General features: G+C 45.2%; 2 pseudogenes; both read left to right on the plus strand.

Annotated features, from left to right (window-relative positions):
- The first annotated feature begins 10341 nt into the window (after positions 1-10341).
- Positions 10342-10908, plus strand: LOC116929554 (annotated as a pseudogene).
- A 772-nt stretch (positions 10909-11680) lies between these two features.
- LOC116929555 lies at positions 11681-13078 on the plus strand (annotated as a pseudogene).
- The last annotated feature ends 2351 nt before the right edge of the window (positions 13079-15429 follow it).

Below are 15429 nucleotides of genomic sequence, written 5' to 3' on the forward strand. Positions count from 1 at the left end.
GACAAACTTGAACGTTATATGATATACCCAATACGTAGAAAAAAGCTGTAGTCTGAACGATACTTTAGTAATATTTGTTATGATTGTGGATGGGTTATAATCAATCAATTGAGAAGAAGGGCCAATCCAGGTGGAAAAAGATTTATTTTAAATAATGCTTGAGAAGGAAGGACCAAGTGAAGAACATAGATGTATTTTTTTTAAACGAAAAAAAAATTTTGAAAAGCAAATGCAACTTTTTTTACGTTATTTTTTCTTATTTTATCATATCTTTAGAAAATTAGATATCGTAAAATTATCTTCATCTTAACTGTTATTGTATCTTAATTTCACGATATCTTCGGGTTTTTTGGGAAAAATTATCTTTATCTTATCTTTCAAAAACTGTCAGATGCAAAACACTGATCGGTACGAAATCGGCGATAACTTTTAAAAGTATTGTTAACAACCCTGCCTACGACCAACTTCCTACAATACTGGTGGAAATTGAAGCTATCGTGGATTCACGGCCCTTACTAATGTGTCTGGATACGCACAATAGTACGAAGCAAAAGTTCTGACTGGAAGACCCTACTAGAATTGCTCGTTTTGGAAACATCATATAGACGTTCATTGCTCGCACCTACGTCCGCCGTCTTTCGAGACGGTTTGGATGTTCCATGGACGTAAAATTTTGGACGTCCTTGGTATCATCCTAAACGAGCGTTCAGGTGTTGTTCCGCGGGGATGAAAATTGAAAAATTCTTGGGTAGCCCGTTACAATTTAGATGTCACATGGATGTCCAAAAATAGAACTTCAAAAACGGATACGTTTTTATATCCATGGGACGTCGGATGTAACAACTGTGTTCGCCATTTATGAAACATTTTATTTGTTTCTTTTTTCTAATTAAGATAAACATATTGCATGTAATTATGTTAATAATAAACTTGTAAAAGAGAGAAAGAGTTTTTGATTTATTCTAATATTCTCAAATTAAGTTATATTATTATACATCACATAAACTAATATAATATAAGATTGCCCCAGGTCAGTTGGTGGTAGTACAAGAAGAGAAGGTAGAAGAGAATATAGATACGAGGGCGGCGATGTCAGTTATTGCGCCCGCAATGGTAATTCAGTTTGGCCTAGCAACTTATGCCTCATCAGTAGTGATGGTGAATGGACAAAAAGTGCCACCACTCGAAAGTGAAGAATTTGCCGTCTTGCAGGATAGGTAGGGGCAACCAAGACAATTGTGCTCTTTATGAAGAGTATCAAACTGCTGTTTGTGAACGACACGTTGATGAAATTCAAGAGACTGGACATACAATACGGGGTAGGAAGGCCAAACTGTTTCTGGGAGAGCTACTGGTGAGACTACTTGGAGAAGAAGAGCAGAGACAGCAGGACGGAAAATCAGGGAAAATTATAATACGAGAAGGACAGAATCTACCATCACGATGGCTTATGTTGTCATTACCATTGTTATTAATGAATCTTAGGTTAAAGTCAATTTTACCCGACAAAAGTAAAAAAAACTTTTTACTTAACTGTTACTTAATGTGGAGATACTACATAGTGTTTTCTGCTGGTTGAGAGACTAACAGTTCTATTAGAAAAACAATGTTTCCAATAGTTTTGAAGCAATTTTGCCGTCCTTAAATGCTATTTTATATAATTTGGTTCTATTACTTCTAGATGTTGTGGCCAAGATAAAATTTTTGCAGTATTGGATAGCCTAGTGGTATAGCACACGATTGTCATGTATAAGGATTAAGGTTCAAATTCAGCTATATGAAATTTATTTTTACTTGCGGTTTTGTTAGTTAATATTTTAAATACTTACTTTACTATTTGTTGTAGTCTGAGTTGTCTGTGTATGTCTGAGTCGGGTCTCGGTCTATACATGGGAGTGGAGAATCTGTCTCCATCTGGTGGTGGATATTACAACAGCTCCTCCTTTCAACAATGTATGATCCGTCAAATACAGAATACAAAATTTTCGCGACATTTGAGGATAAAAGAGCATTGACTATCAATGAGTGAACAATGAGCGTGTGAGATGAAGATAAAGGATTGAATAACGAGGATGAAAAAGAAAGCAAGATGAGTAAATCAACGAGCAGGAAAGTGAAACAAACATGAATAAATGAATAATGATTATAAAAATGAAGCCAACCGGAATGACAAATGAATCGTGTGAACTGACCGAGTGTGGGTTGGCATCTGAACAAGAATGGGAAACAAATTAACGAGTTGTTTTCACATTAAGCACCCATACTAGACAAAGCGTTCACTAAGAACAACACGAAAAAAAAACTACATAAGTCATTTATTGAGAAGGTAGTTGTGGTTTGGTGTAGCGTCAGCCCGAGTGGGTCCCTCCAAGAGCGGTAACCGGAGCTTGCTGTTGATGACTACTAGCTGAAGGCGGCACCAAAACTACTGTCACGAACTGAAACACGAGGAATAAACAACCGAGTGGAACGTAAGGCTGAAAATTCACGAATGGGATGGTAGGGCGCTTCTTTAGAACAAACCGAAGCAGACTCTTGATGAACAGCCAACAGCAAAACGGACGATGGACCAACCGGAGTAGATGAAGAACCGTTAATGACTACCGTGGGCCGACGTGATGTCCCGGCGATGGTGGAATGGACAACGGCTGCAGGAGTTCCATTCGACTGACCCAAAAATGGCTGATTAGCGTGGGTGACGAACGGAACGCGGATAAAGAGCGGACGAGGAGGTCCCAAAGACGTTCCAACTGCTGGGCTGGTTGCGTTGTCGACGTTAATTGCCCAGCGCGTACGACGTAAGAGGCGTCCATCACTCAGACGTATGACAGAACAGTGCGGCTTTGTGCACACCTTATTCGCAGCACCAAGTAGCCATTTTCCTTTGACTAAGGCAGGAACACGTTGTCCGACTTTCAAGGTAGATGATCGAATAGTCACTGACCGGGGCTGAACAAACGCTGCATTTTGTTGTCTAGATGATCATTCTTAACGAACAACCAATGCGGTAACCAGCGTGGGTTGTAGCGACGTGTCAAGAAAAGGTAACACACCACGAAGGTTGCGTCCTTGAAGTAGAACAGACAGGGCGGGTAGGGAACTAGAGACCGGAGTCGATCGGATGGCCGGTAGTGCCTCCCATAGTGATTTTCCTTCAGTAAACATCTTCAGTAACGTGCATTTGACCATCTGAATATGACGCTCAACCAGTCCGTTTGACTGGGCGAATTCAGGACTGGACGTAACTTGTTTGACGTTTCATCTTGCGCAAAACTCACTGAATCCGCACTGGAAAATTGGGTCCCGTTGCCAGATTCCTCAACAGTTGAAAGGTGGGATCCAAGGACGTGGCGTTGGTGTTACGCTTCCGTGTGGAAATGGACGTGATAATACTATGAATAATATAGTGCACCTGTTCTTCACTATCCTGAGTGACATCGAACAAAGTGGTACCTATGAGCGATGTGCTTTGTCTTAGGGTGGAATTCTGTGTTGTGGACTAGTTTAACGGCACCTTGGTTGTCGCAAAATATTGGGATTTACTGCTTTTCTCCGGTGAAGTCCTGAAGTATGCACCTTAACCATACCGCCGTTTTGGCTGCCTCACAGGCCGCAATATATTCGGCTTCCGTGGTAGATAGGGCGATGCACGTTTGCTTTTTGCTGGACCAGGCGACGGGCCCACCTCGAAAGAAGAATATGGTGCCGGACGTTGAGCTCCTGTCATCGATGTCTCCGGCGAAGTCGGCGTCGGAGAATCCGGGGATTCCATTGAGTTTTCCGCCCAGCCAAATGCCGAAACTTTTGGTTCCGTTCAGGTAGGCGAATATTTCGTGTTCGGACCATGGCAGTGTTTTGCGACTTGGCCCATTGCATATGACAGATCGGTTCCGGTGCTGAGTGCCAGGTAGAGAAGAGCGCCTACAGCTTCACGATAGGGAAAAGGATGTTCTGTCGACTCTCCCTCGCTCTTCGAGACCCTGTTTACTTGAAGGTGTTTGGTCGGATCAGCTGGGATAGCGCTCGTATGTTGAGCGGCCATGCCGAACCGATCGATCAGTTTTTCCACCATGTGCTCTTGGGAGAGGAACATTCCTCTGTCGGGTAGATCTCGCGTGATGTTGATTCCAATGAATCGGGTGGGTAGGACACTGTGGACCTGGAATAGGTTTTCAAGATGAATTCTAAGTCTGTCCAAAATACTTCTTTCACTCGCGCCAAACATGTCAACATGTACTATAGCAATAATAGTTTGCCCCTCTTTTCTAAAGACGTAGATACATTTGTCGGTTGAGGTATTTTTGAGTCCGAATTTTCCTAGTGCCTTGTCGAATGTCTCGAACCAGAGTATTGGGGCTTGTTTTTAACCGTAGAGGGACTTTTTCTGTAGACATACGTGGTCCTCTTTTCCTGGACATATGAAACCTTCGATTTGTTTCATATATATTTTTTGTCCAGATCAGCATATAGGAATGCGGTTTGAATATCCAGCTGCATTATATCGAGATTCATGGTGGCAGTTTCGACTAGAGCGGCTTTGACGGCTTCTTGATAAGGGACTGGAGAGAATACCTCGTCGTAGTCTATTCCGTATTTTTGGCGTGAACCTATGGCAACGAGTCTATTTTTGTATCGTTCCGTTACTCCGTCGTAAACAGGTTTAATTTTTCCGATCCACTTACAATTGATAGTTGTAAATCCTTTTTGGAGCGGAACTAGTTCCCAAGTGCCATTTTCGATAAGGGAGTTGTATTCTTTGTGAAAAGCTTGCATACATTGTTCTGGACACTTGGACTGGAGCGCTTGCTTGTAACTCTGGGACTCATTTGCTTCGGTGAATAGGACTGACGCGTGTTTTGCTCGAAACTCATCAAGAAGATCAAGTTGGTCACTGAGAATACCTGCAGTTCTTCGGTATTCATTGTATCTTGCGTTGTACTGTGGAATGCGGTGGGATCTGTGGTTGGACCTTGCGATTGTGCTGGATTCTTCTGCAGGTTGTGGAGTTTGGTCTGACAGCGATGTTTCTTCTGCGAGGACAGGAGTTTCTTCATGCGCCGTGTCTTGGGTTTTTTTCATTTCGGCATCTGTTAGCTCGTCCATTGTGTCGTCAATCAGGTGTTTGATTGGTTCTGGATGGACATTTGCATCATTTGTTGTAGTAGTTGATTCTTGTTCTTGTTCCGGAATTGGAGCTTTATTGTCGGAGTTCAGATACGAATCATCAGATTGCAATCCGAGAATTTCGGTCACGAGTAGAAGAGGGCCAAATATACAGCATTCAGATTCTCTCAGGATCTCTGGTTTTGATTCTTTTACGTCGTCAATAAGCAGATTCTCGTCGAAAATTACATCACGGCTCAGTAGATATTTCCTTGATTCTGGATCCCATAGGATCCAGCTCTTCGTTTCTTCCCCGTATCCGATGAGCCAGCAAGGTTTTGCTTTAGAATCCAGTTTCTTGCGTTTTTCGTCAGGAACATGTGCATATGCACGACAGCCAATCACGCGGAGATTTTCAGGTCTGGTTTTCTGCCGAAGAAAAGTTCGAATGGTGTTGTTTTGGATGTGCTCGAGATAGTGCGGTTAAGCACAGAGATGGCGCTTCTCAAAAATTCTTCTCACAATTCCAGTGCGGAGTTTCTCGTCTTTTTGGATAGATCCGTTTCTTTGTCGGTTCTCATGTACATGGAACTGCGTGCTGACTCCATTGCTGTTCTATTCATTCGCTCAGAAACTCCGTTTTGTTGGGGTGTGTACGATGTGGTTGTTTGATGGACGATGCCGGAATTCTTGAGCTATTTCTTGAAGCGGTTGCTTCCATATTCTGTGCCGCCATCCGTTCTTAGTATCTTCACATCGTTACCGGTTGTAGCCTTGGCAAAAGCAGCAAATTTTATGAACAGGTCTTCAGCTTCGGATTTTTTCTTCATTAGTCGTGCATTAGTCGCAGTGATGTCCAGCTGCTGTAATCATCTTTAAAGATTACATAGCACGTTTCGCCTCCTGGGGTTTTTACGGGAACAAAGCCAATGTCAGAGTGAATAATTTGGCCTACCATGGTGGCCCTTCTTCTTCCGGTTTTGGGAAATGGGCTTCTGTGCATTTTACCGAAGATGCAACCTTCGTACACACCGTCTAAATTGCTTGGATTTTTGTCTAGCTTTAGGCCGTCCACAGTGTTTAGCTTATCCGTTTTCAAGATGGCGTTGTAATTCAGGTGAGCAAGTCGGAGATGCATGAGAGAAAGCGGTACAGATGTGTTGACAATCGCGGCAGTTGTTGCTTGGTTCGCGTTTTTGGCTAGAATTTTTCGGTGGTAAAGAGATTTTCCTACTCTTTGGCCGGACAGAATCTGAATGCCGCTTTTGGTAAAGCGGGCCTTATCTTCGGTGAAGTTGACTTCGATTCCTGCCTCAGTGGCGATTCCTATGGAAAATAAATTTGTTCCCAGTCCTGGGACGTATAATACATCGAAGAGTTCGCCTTCTATTTTCCTTCCGTCAACAAATGAGTCGATGACTATGCTTCCGGTACCTAAGACTTTGAGCTGTGTGCTGCCGACGCCGTTTACTTTCCAGGTGCCAGGTGTTACATCTTTGAATGTATTGAAGAAGATACGTTGATCTGTCCTATGGTGTGTTGCACCAGAGTCGGCATACCAGTCGATCGTTTTTCAGGCGATGAAACATAGAGGTGACAAACAGGCAAATGGGTTGTTTTGGTCTTGATTGTTGTCTCGATTTTTGCTGTAACTGTCATTTCTTGATTCTTTCCGCCTGTCGTCATTCTTGTCTGGACATGAGTATTCCTTGTGGCCAGGTCTGCCGCAGTAGTAACATCCATCTCGTCTGTTTCTCCCACCTCGATTGCTGTGGCCACTTCTACTCCCGTGGTGATTGCTTCGATTATAGGACGGACGACCTCGGTGAAACTTATTTAAAAGGTAATATATAGTTAAATTCCAAATTACCTGCAACCAGTTCGTTGGCTTGTTTAAAAAGTTTTTTCAGTAATTTCCGCTGCTACTTTCCTATCATTAGACATTTAGTTTTATGGTCGATCATCGTTAATTTACTTTGTCATGTTGATTCATATTTCCGTTTATCCAGTCGGGTCCTTCGCCTTGGCGAAGATCCGACGGCCTCCCAACCAATATATTCTATAAAGAGCGCGTAAGGGGATCTTTTAAAGTGCTGCCACTCAACGGCGGAAACTTTCCCTAATGGTTGTATGTAGAGGTATACTAGAGCTTATACCTTTTCGGAATAGGCTTTAGAACTATGTTGGTGACGCCATCTATGGGAGGATTGGATATAATGCGTATTGAGAAGAGCTTCTCGGTTTTTCTTTTAACATGGATTTCATCATAAGCTAGTTTTATGTTAGATTACAAAATTGAAACCGAAAATTTTGTTTTTCTCACTAAGCATGTATTGCATGTTATGGGAGATAATCTCTTGTGTGATTCGTCTACGACTTTTGATTTTCATTTCTTGATTATTGCGTGTTTTTGGGTGACCAATTTAGATGTTTTTTGGATTGAATAACACAGTCTTGTCGTAAGCAATTTTGTGTCGAGATTGGAAAATATAGGCAGAAATTTTAAGTATTATTACGAATGTTTTGTTTTTTGTTAAAGGGTTGAGTTTTTTTAAAAAAGAATTACTTCCTATTATGTCGGATTTATTAATAATTCAAGTTTTTTTATAACAGTGTATGGCTCTACAGAGAAGCATAACATGGGATGTCGTCGTAAGAGAAATTTTTATGAAGTTGTGAAATTAATGCAGAAAATTTCTATCCAATTACGACTAGAATATACCTTGAAAAAAAAAGAAGTTTGTTAAGAAATTCATTTAGAGTATTTGCTTGTATGTATTTCATATTTTACATTTTAGTGGATTACAGTATGTTACTACGGAGAGGTTAAGCAAGTCTATTACATATGATTTCTCCGTAAGAGCATAATTTATGAAATTCGAGCATTTGGAATGAAATCCGGAAAAAAAAAGCATTACTGGTGCGTTATCCGTTAAAGTGGTGTATGTCCTGAAAAATTCGTCGGTGTATATCGCCTGTCATTTATTTAAATTGATCATTATTTCGTTGCACAGTCATTAGACCTAGAGCCATGTAGTCTGTACCGCACCTTACCAACACCGGCAAGTGTTGGTACATCTAGGGGAAGATTGAGTGCTTCGATCACGTCCTTTAGTTCCCGTTTCGCTGCGGAGTAGTGCGAACACTGTAGTAGGACGTATGCTGTATTTTCTTTTTCTGGGCATCCGTTTATGCATTCTGGCTGTGTATCCATGTTCCATTTGCTGATTGTGCCATTAAGTTTGTTGTGACCGCTTCGTAATCTCAGCAATGCGGATGGTATGGCCCGTTTTGTGTGAGTATGTCAGCTACAGATCTCCATCTGTAGCCTATTCGTTACTACTACATTGGTGGAATTTCTTCTTATTTTATCAAATACCATCTTTTTATTGTTGTTTTTTATTTTCATGGGGATTTCTGTTGTATTTGGTGTGTGTCATCGTCATGCCGTCGTCTTCAGTTCTTCTTGAGTTTGCGAGCTGGTCTACAATTTCATTTCGATGAATCCCGGCATGACTTGGTAACCAAAATAAGTTTATCTTTGTTCCTGCTGATCTTAAGTTGTATTTTTGTTGAATTATTTCAGGGATGTAAGTGCTTCATGCCCATTTGAAGTGAAACTATTGCCTGTATGGCTGACATGGAGTCTGTGTAGATAGTTATCTCGTTCCAGTCTTGTTTGTAGGTCAGTGTCAGTGCTTGTTTGATGGCAGCTAGCTCTGCATTAAAGCTGTTAGTGAACTGTGTGAGTAACCATGTTTCTTTTGTTTCAGTTTCAGGTATGTATACTGCACAGGCTTCTTAGAAGTCTTACATGTTGACCCATCAGTGTATATAGCTAGATGGTCCTGATGCTCTATGTTCTGGATTTCAAGGAACATGTGCTCCTTGTTTTCCAGTTGGATTTTTCTCTTGCTAGTTTGTACAGTGTAGGGTATGTAAAATTCCATGGCTTGCTTCTTAAATTTGCTAGGTATCTGGCTGCGAGTATGTTCTATCTGTCCCTGATGGATGTGATTCCAGTTTCCATTTGAATTAGTGGGATTGGTGTAGACTTGAAGCAGCCTAGGATAGTGCGTAATATTTGATTTTGGGTGGTCTCCAGTATGTGTAGTTTTGTTTTTGGTATCGTTGCGAGAATGAGGGATCCATAGTCGATTTTGCTGCGGATCAGAGCGACGTAGATTCTTACTAGCTGTTTTAATTGTAGTGTTTATTTTCCGTAGGTTAGAGTTTTTATGCAGTTTGCTAGACGGCATAGCCTTGTGTGGGCGTAATTAATGTGTGTATCCCAATTTAGTTTCGAGTCAAATATGACCCCCAGGAACTTTTTTCCGGAGTTGCTTTTTTCCGTGATACGGCTGTTGTTAAGTGTTAGGTTGAGTTTACGATCCTTTGTCTTTTTCCTCGTAAAGTTAACGGCAACGCACTTCGGGACTGAGAATGTTAGTTTCAATGTGTTGGCCCATTCTTCAGTTCTTTGAAGGTATTCTTGAAGTATTATTTCCGTCTCCCATTTATTGGCTGCGGTCGAGGGGATCTCAATTTCATCTGCGAAAAGTGATTCCTCACATTCTCTATTAGGCGGAGGAAAGTCGGCCATCATTATGTTGAAGAGTAGTGGGCTGAGGACGCAGCCCTGGGGCACCCCTCTTTTGATTTTTCTTTCGGTTGATAGGGTGTGATTGATTTTAACAGCGATGCTTCTATCGGTTAATAAATTGTTGATTCACCTTAGGACTGCCCCTGTAATCTTTCATTTAGACAATTTGTAGAGAAGCTCCGTGATCCAGGTGTTGTCATACGCCTTAGCTAAATCTAGGAATACTGCTGTTGTTGTTCTGTTCACGTTAAATCCTTCGGTGATTGTAGTTTCTAGACGTAGTAAGTTGTCGGTGGTGTTGCACCAATTTCTGAAACCTGTTTGGTACTTCGGTAGTAATCAATTTTTTCTAATTTACCATTTTAATCTGCTATTAATAATTCTTTTCATGCTTTTGCAGAGACATAATGTTAAAGATATTGGCCTGTATGACTGCGGTTGGTTCGGTGGCTTGTTTGGCTTCGGGATGGGTACCACTGTTATATTCCCCCTCTGTCAGATGGCCCCCAGCTTTCCCCTATTGTGATCTCATCGAGATCAGTCTGGACATACCTAATGAGCTAGGAACACGTCGATGCAACCTGTGCTTAATATACAGTGCCGTACAAGCCCCCCTGTCCGTCTCAAGTCATTACATGGCGCAGATACTTTAACGAACTTACGTGCCGCCGAACTCTAGTGAAAAGTATGAAATCTAACTAGACCAACGACGAATCTGTCCAAAAACGCAACAACCACGCGATTAGTACACCACGCCACCGCCACCGCCACCCACATCGCCAGCAACCAACATCGGGTTTGTCACACCAGCCTTTACACATTTTTTGCAAATCGGAGTCGATTTTCCAGTGCCCACGCACAGGGGGATCAACCCCACCCTTGCCAAGCACGAGAATTTCGCGGAAAAACAACCCACCCAGCTCGAAGTCCAACAAGTTGCAGGCCGCGAAGCAGAAGGCCAAACGGAAAGAGAAAAAGAAAGCCAGATCATAGCAACTTAACAAAGACTTCGGGCCCGTCTTCCAACACCTTGGATGCCTGGCCAACCCCGCCGAGACACCACCACTGACCTAACAGCCACAACGTCAGCTCAAGCAGACACCAACCCACCATCATCAGTCGATGTCCCCAGCCTCACTCAAAAGAACGCAAAAGCAGTGACGAGCCCTGACGACCACAACCGTGCTGCATTCACACCATAAACCCGCCCCCGTCTCAAGTCAGTCGTCGTAGTAGGGGAGAACCCCACATACTACAGAGAGAGAACCAGCAGTCACCGACCAAGGCGGACGCCGTACACACGCCAGTAACTCTCTATACTCGTCGTCACCACGAGTGTGTTCTCCACTGCTCACGCAGAGGGTGACACCACTCAGACAACGACACGTGTTCGCTCTCCACTGCTCACACAGAGGGTAGCAACACTCACGCCCAGACACACACAAACACGCCGCCGTCACGAGTAAGCCCACGAACATCCACACACAATGGACGCAGCTCAACTCACTGCACTTCACGCCGCTTCAACCCGACTCGCCACAGCCCAAACGGCAGCACTGAACGCCGCCACCGACGCTACCATAGCCCAAACGGCAGCCACCACCGCCACAGCCGCCAACCCAGCCGTCCAGGCCAACGTCACTGCAGCCAACGCACACGCCACACAAGCCCGAGTAGCCGCCATCATGGCAAACATCGAAGTCGAAGCAGCCACCGCCGCCGTAAACGCCCTGATGATAAAACCGGTAAAACCTTTCAAACCACACGGACAAGACCCCCTTTTCGATATGGAGGAGAGAAAAGGATTCATTCGACGTGTGGGAGACTCAATGGAAAATCTTCATCGAATTGTCCACCATCAAAGACCTGGTCCTAGGACCACAACAGCCAAAATACATGGCGACTCTGCTACTATCCTACATGTCGCCAAATACGTTGAAAACCGTAGTCAACGCCGGCCTAGGAGCCACAGCAATGGAGGACGTCACTCAAATCATCGAATACCTTAGAGAACGATGCAACGCCGGGAAGAACAAACGCGTTTGGCGCCAACAATTCAAGTCCTGCACGCAACGACAAGGGCTCTCAATCGACAACTGGTTATGCGAACTGCGCGACCTAGCCAGGAAATGCGAGTTCGAGACGTGCTGCAACCGTTGTGATGCGGAGCAAATGCTGGACCAGTTCCTATTTGGTCTGCACGACAGAGAAGTGCAACTGAAACTATTCGACATCGGACCGACTCTCACCATCGACCAAGCCATTTCTACAGCCCGCACGTGCGAGACGTCGAAACTTCTAGCCGAGCAACTAACAACTGGGGCATCAGTACAAGGAATCAAGCCAAAGTCGATGTACCAAAAGCAGAAGTCCGCCAGAATCACAACAGCAGCAGCCGCAGCAGCAAAAGTGGATGCACCAAACAAGCCAACCGGGGCCACTTGCAACAAGTGCGGCCTCGAAATCCGCCCTACAGGCCACCATTGCCCAGCCAGAAACGCGACGTGCAGGAAATGCAACGCTTTCGGACATTTCAAAGCCGTCTGCGACGCCAAAGCCAAAATGGCAGCCATCTATGTCAACCAAGTGTCCTCCGCCAAAGACGACACCGTCACAGTTTCAATCACAGCCAGAGTAGAACCAGCCACAGAGGTACGCACACTACCGGACACTGGCTCAACCCTCGACGCCATCCCACCGTCTGTCTACCACCGCCAATTCCAAGACGTACCACTTGACGCCGGCATACACGCCGAGACCGCAACCGGCAACCACATCAAGTCCCTCGGGTCCTTCCAAGCTCAAGTCGACTGGAAAGCCAACGACGGATCGTCCAGACCTGTCCAGTCAACCGTCCACGTCTTAGAAAACCTGAGACAACCAGTCTTATCAAAGACAACGCAGCAGAAATTGGGAATGATCCCCGTTGATTACCCGAAGGTCCGAGTACATCAAGTCTCAATTACCCACCCGTCTGATGAACAAATAGCCAGAGACCTGTCTGAACTAATGGCCGAACGCCCAAAGAAGTTCGACGGCATATGCAGAGTAATGGACTGTGAACCAGTCCACTTAACACTGGGAGAAGGAGCCATCCCGGTCGAAATCCGCGAATACCGCAACATCGCCGAGCCGCTCATCCCAATGTTCGAAGAAGAACTGATGAACCGGGTCGATCAAGGTCTCATCCGCCCAGTGCCACCAGGAGCCGTCACGCCATTTATCAGCGGCGTCATCACACTTCCCAAAACTCAGCATCAGGTGGCGTCCGCATCACGGTCGACTACCGTGAACTCAACAAATGGCTCGTCGGCACGATTTTCCCAAACAAAACCCCTTTCGAAGCCGTACGGTCCATCCCACCCAGAATGAACTACTTCACAATGTTCGACGGCCTCAAGGGTTACCATATGATCCCACTCGATGAGGAATCGATGACCCTGATGACGTTCTCAACCCCATTTGGCCTATTTCAATATACCCGCCTCCCAATGGGGATCAGCCACGCAGGTGATAGCTTCGGCAGCCGCTACTACCAAGTCTTTTGCGACCTGCCCATCGCAGGTTGTGTCGAAGACATGTGCGTCTACGCCGCCACGTATTCAGAGATGATCGCCTTATCAAGACAAATCATCGAGCGCGCAGACAAACACAATGTCTCATTCAACGCGAAGAAGACCATTGGAGCATTCGCAGTAGAAGAAGGAGACTTCGCCGGCTATCGCCTCAACAGCAAAGGATACAGCCCAAGCCCCGAGCTCGCTAGGGCAATTCGGGAATTCCCCCGCCCAGCCGACAAGACAGACATTCGATCATTCAACGGTCTATGCCAACAGGTCGGACTCTTCAGCGACAAAATCGCAGAATCATTAGCCCCACTTTCCCCACTGCTGAAGAAACAAACCGCCTTCACGTGGCTACCGGATCACGACAAAGCCTTCAATAAAGCGCGTTGCCTGCTATCGCAAGTCCCCGCCTTGGCTTACTACGACCCGACACGGCCGACAGCACTCCACACTGACGCCTCCCGCCTACGCGGACTCGGATTCATCCTCAAACAACAACAACAAGGTGGTAATGGAAGATGGTATAGGCCAGGTCACGTCTCATCGTCCCGGCCGAATCCCGATACGCAATGATCGAGCTAGAATGCCTCGCAGCGGCCTGGGCCATGAAAATGTAAGAGTTTTCTAGAAGGCCTCTCATCATTCGAAGTCGTACTGGACCACCGGCCGTTAATCCCAATCCTCAACGACTACACACTGGATCAACTTGATAACCCACGCCTTCTTCGCCTCAGACTGCAGATGTCTCGATTCTCTTTCACCGCCCGGTGGGTACCGGGCAAAGAGAACGTTGAAGCCGACGCACTATCTCGTTCACTAGTTGGCCAACCAACGGAGGCCTATCTGCTGGGAGAAGGGCCAACATCCTACACAGCCAGTATAAGCAGGTTCCGTAAGCTGGTCCATCCCAGGCAAGATAATCGAAGTCGGACCAAACAGGGACTACCTGGTCTGTACCGAAAACGGAAAAGAATTCCGCCGGAACCGTCGGCACCTCCTCTGCCGAGTCCCCGTAATGCCCGGAACGCCCGGACCAGCGATGACATCAGAAGCAGCGCGAGGCCAACACGCCGCACCAACCCAAAATCAAAATGCCACAGCAACTCCTCCAGAACCGCCAGCACAAGCACCAGCCGTCGAATTGACCCCCCAGCAACCAGCCCGTCGCACCCGCCAAAGACGAGCCAAGAACACGCAGCCCACTCGCCAGCAACCCAAGCCGTCCTGCCGCAAAACGGATTGACGTCAACGATACCAACCCCGTGTAGAGGAAACAAACTGAAGGAAACCCCGACGAAGCAAACCCCCCCACCCGATCCCATATATGACCAAGCGTATGTGTGTCTAGCCTACTACGCCCACAATCACGAAGTATAAATGATATTACGCCCTGTATGCCAGCTTTCATGTATGCAAACGAAAAACAAAAACAAAAAAAAAACAAAGAAAGGGAAAAGGGCATGTTATATTCCCTCTCCGTCAGATGGCCCCCAGCTCTCCCCTAGTGTGATCTCATCGAGATCAGTCTGGACGCACCTAACGAGCTAGGAACACGTCGATGCAACCTGTGCTTAATATACAGTGCCGTACAAGCCCCCCTGTCCGTCTCAAGTCATTACAACCACAGAGGCGTTTTTTCAGTCTGAAGGTAGGTATCCAGTGATAAGTGATATATTTAAAAGTTCCAGTAATGTATTCTTATTCTTTACGCTGAGGTTCCTTAGCATTTCATTATGGACACCATTTCCACCGGATCGCTCGTTGATGCCCCATTAGACATTACCAGGGGTGTATTAACGTAAGGTTTTGGGTGGTCTGCTCATCATTTGTTTTGTAAGTACCAGAAAGCGAACGTATTCTTATCCATTGATACGATGTTGTTACTCCAAGAGAAGTTCTTCGCTGCTAGTATGGCTTTTTTTTTACCGCTTCTAGCTTGTTGAGTTTGGTCTTGTCTGATGGGATTAGGGTGGTTCGCGATATCTTATATGCCTGTCTGGCATCTTCTGTCACTTTCTTACATAGGGGAGCCCACCATGGTTCATTAGATTCTTTTTTTTTAATTGCCGAGGGAAAATGTTCGAATGTTGCAGCCATTAGAGATTCGTATAATAGGTTTTAGGCCTGCTGCGGGATCTTGATGTTGTTATGGTTTCT

This window comes from Daphnia magna, linkage group LG8 (assembly GCF_020631705.1).
Source record: "Daphnia magna isolate NIES linkage group LG8, ASM2063170v1.1, whole genome shotgun sequence".
Taxonomy (NCBI): domain Eukaryota; kingdom Metazoa; phylum Arthropoda; class Branchiopoda; order Diplostraca; family Daphniidae; genus Daphnia; species Daphnia magna.